The following is a 4242-nucleotide window of genomic DNA, read 5'->3' as shown; positions in this document are numbered from 1 at the left end:
AACTCAACCTCTGACGTGTGACGCACCGGAGCGCTCAGAGAGTAGGAAGGTAATGTGATAGCATCGAAGGATGTTGCTGTGAAGCAATCTGGAGATGTCACATGTGCAGATCTTGGTGGTAGTAGCAAGTACTCAATTGAAAACCTTGAGCACTGAAGTTGGGGGTGGGTTCCAGGTGATTAAGTTACTGGTACCCATGGAATGAAGTAAATTTGAGATATGGGTAAGGGTGACATAAAGCTGCTCATATTAGAGTAGTTTAGTTGATTCCTTTGGTCCTTGAAAATTTGAGCGTGGTGATTATCTTGGTGGCAGTCCGTACTGATATCTGCAGCAGGTCTCCAAGATGTGAAGCCTTTAGTGTCTAGATTAATGTAGGTAAGGGAAGTCGACAAAATAGTTCTGAAACTTTGGGAGAAGGGATGGCTCTGAAGGTTGATCCAGCCAGGTTGACAGTAGAAGTATTTATGACATTGTGTTGTCGCCGGATGGACTTCGTGTCTGTCTGGATGATGACCGAAGTTGTGTTTATGGACATTGTTAGCTATTTCGGTTTATGCTGATGTGAGTGGAAATTATCAACTACTTCAGAACTGGCAGGAACTGAGGGAATCCGACTGTCTAATTAAAACAAAGCATTGTGAAATCCAGTAATTGGTTATGACACAATGTGATTTCTGCCCAGTGCTCTGAATGTCAAAGTGAAGAGATTCTTTGAAGCGCGGGTGAACGGCGGGAGTAACTATGACTCTCTTATGGTAGCCAAATGCCTCGTCATCTAATTAGTGACGCGCATGAATGGATTAACGAGATTCCCACTGTCCCTATCTACTGTCTAGCGAAACCACAGCCAAGGGAACGGGCTTGGACTGAATGGCGGGGAAAGAAGACCCTGTTGAGCTTGACTGTAGTCTGACTTGGTGAAGAGACATAGGAGGTGTAGCATAAGTGGGAGACTCGTCATCAATGAAAAACCACTACTCCTATTGTTTCTTTAATTACTCAATGAAGTAAATAGGGTCATTCCATGTTTTAGAAAGAAGCATAGTAATTTGTGAGATTTATATTGAGACCATAGTCAGGTGGGGAGTACGAGAGGAACCGTAGGTTTAGACAATTGGTTTTGTGTTTGATTGAAAAATCAGAGGCACTAAACTACCATCTAATGGATTATGACTGAACGCCTGTAAGTCAGAATCCAATCCGGAGTCCATAACATTAGTGTCTGGAATGTGAATTGTTTATTAAATAGTTGTGTGAGTGCATAACTGAGCAACATGAGCAAATTGAAATGAAGTAGCGAATGTCTTCATAGAGGTTTTTGATCTTATTATGTTCCGGGCACAAGACAATCTGCATATGACTTTTATCAGTCGAAGTGTTGTAATTAGTAGAGCAGTTACCATACTGCGATCTAATGAGACGTATCTTCGTATTGGGAGTTTGCTGTTTGCGATGAAATAATTGGCTTGTTGCAATAGCATAAAAGAGCATAAAAGAAACATAACAACCTGTTGCGATTGTTAGCCATGGTTCACAACGTAAAGATTTGAGTAAATTTATGGAACTTCCTCCATAATCTAATGGATTATGACTGAACGCCTCTAAGTCAGAATCCAACCCAGAGTCCATAACATTAGTGTCTGGAATGTGTATTGTTTATTAAATAGTTGTGTGAGTGCATAACTGAGCAATATGAGTAAATTGAAATGAAGTAGCGAATGTCTTCATAGAGGTTTTTGATCTTATTATGTTCATGCACAAGACAATCTGCAAATGACTTTTATCAATCGAAGTGTCGTAATTAGTAGAGCAGTTACCGTACTGCGATCTATTGAGACTTATCTTCGTATTGGGCGTTTGCTGTTTGCGATGAAATAATTGGCTTGTTGCTATAGCATTGTTAGACATGGTTCACAACGAAAGATTTGAGTAAATTTATGAACTTCCTCCTCGATGAAACTGAACACAGATACAAAATAGTCGCACGGGCACACATGCGACTATCAATACGCGTCGAGTAGTCTGGCAAAAGAGAACTTTTTCCCTGACTTCGTTAAGAAACGGAGGAATCATTCAAATGGTTTATCCGCGCATAACTAGTTATACGGTGGGAGAGGCAGGCTGATGACTATTGGCTAGCTTGCGACCTTTGGCATGATGATAGTTCATTTCATGAAATGAATCAATACGATCGAATTTTCTCTAATAGTTATCTTTAGTAGTCTCTCTTAAATAGCGTGTGTTCAGTAGGAGGTTTATCCGTCAACCTGGACTAACGATTACTTGGATACATGGATTGTACCTTGTGTACCTTTTCTGTAATGAAAAACAACATACTAATAACGTTCATTATTCATACTTTTATGTATAATATGCTACCAGCAAAAAAGCACCCGTTGCTTTTTTATATTATGCTATTATATTATCATCATTAAATAGTAAAGTTCTTCATTTAATGATGTCTCTTCCCTCTGTTTCAGGGGATGCATCAAAAGCGAATTGGTTAGCCAAATTTTGTGCCGTTTTTGTGTGAAGAAAAGAAAGAAAAAGAGCTAAATAGAAAAAAGACCCGTAATCCAATGCGTTCATTAGTAATTACATTTCGATATTTTGTACCATTGTACAATCTAGTACAAAGGCTAGCAGAAACCTAATCGACTATAACAAATAGCAGTCACTATAACCTGCAGTGCGACATTTTCAGAAATTATACAGAAATTGCATTTAGATGCGTACCAAGTTTCAGACAGGTCAAATATTGAAATCGCGTATAAACATCAAATAAATGGAACCTTTCACGAAGTAAGCGCTTCAGTATTGTGCAATCCGAATAACGTAAATTATTTCGTGAACCTCATTATTATTATAGTATTATATCACATTATGTTTTAGGGGATGATGCCACAAAAATGAATTGGGTCAAGTTTTATGCCATTTTTATACCTGGGAAAAAGCAAGGGAAAAATTAGCGGCAAAGAAAGCACCTGGAGTGGGCGGCGTGACACCAGAGATGGTTCGATCTTCCAAAAGTTAGCGAACGATACCCTGCGACGAGGGTTTTTTCTGAACGTATGGGAAGAAGCAAACTTAGTTCTGATTTCAAAGCTAGGAAATAAAACAGGGCTGGCGACCTTTTCACCGGCCTCCTGAACGCGGCTTCAAATGCCGTGGAAAGCACCATGGTAGCCCGATTGACCAAGGAGATTGAAGAAAAAGAAGCACACTCCGAAGCACAATACGGCTTCAGGGGACAGCGCTCAACACTCTCAGCTGTGGATAGGGTCCTCAAATTAGCGAGAGAAGAGATGAATAGTAAACTGAAGACTAGGAATTTCGTGCTTCTGATCCTGCTGTATGTTAGAAATGCCTTTAATAGCATGAGTTGGGGAAAACTGATGGCCGCCCTGGAGGAGAAGAAGATCATGTATCTAGTCAAAGTCATCAGCTCGTATTTAGGAAACAAAAAACTGGAGGCGGAAGGAACGAAATATAAAGCCACACCTGGGGTTCCGCAGGGATCGGTCCTTGGACCAACACTATGGAATTTAGCCTATGACGGCGTGCTACAAATAACGGATTTACCGGCAAGGGTTGAAACTATCGCATTTGCAGATGATCTGGCTCTTATTATCAGGACCTAGAAAATAAAGCAATATACCTTACTGGGAAAAAGAAGACGGGAGGAAGAAGGGAGTCTTTTTTTCTTTTGGGAGATATCCAAAGTAGTCACTCCTGTCAAGTTCTGTCAGGCCAGCGACAAATTAGGGTAGATTAAGGACTGGGTTCAGACGGAATGATGACGAAATGACCGTTTCTGCAAGTCATGCTTCCGAGGTAATATCAAATATATCCCGAACCATGGCCCAAGCTGATGAAAAGGTCTAGGCTTTAGTAGGTGGAAGTCCCACAGTACTAGACAAAGCACAATCCAGTGATTTCTGGTCTGCGTAATGCATTTGCCCTCAACTTCCAAAAAAAAGAAATTGAAATGAAGTAGCGAATGTGTTGTAATTAGTAGAGCAGTTACCATACTGCGATCTAATGAGACTTGTTATTATGTACAAATAAATGAAATACGTAGATGTAACTATATGGCATGACGAGACGTCGTTCGCAAATAGACGCCCTTTGTTTCATAGCCGCCGCCACTGCTTGTGCATTGCATTTAATCATCCCATTGAACATTGTGTGGTCCAAACAGCGTAATGATTATTTTGTGAACATAACTTGGCTAAGTAG

The 4242-nt window shown here is 40.3% G+C and overlaps 1 pseudogene; it reads left to right on the top strand.

The window, feature by feature from the left end:
- On the top strand, positions 1-1447 carry LOC147754116 (large subunit ribosomal RNA; annotated as a pseudogene; the record flags this gene model as incomplete).
- Between the last annotated feature and the right edge of the window lie 2795 nt (positions 1448-4242).

This window comes from Varroa destructor, unplaced genomic scaffold (genome assembly GCF_002443255.2).
Source record: "Varroa destructor unplaced genomic scaffold, Vdes_3.0 BEIS01000730.1, whole genome shotgun sequence".
Taxonomy (NCBI): Eukaryota; Metazoa; Arthropoda; class Arachnida; order Mesostigmata; family Varroidae; genus Varroa; species Varroa destructor.
Note: the sequence above shows the minus strand (reverse complement) of the source record. Positions and strands in the feature narration are given on the sequence as shown.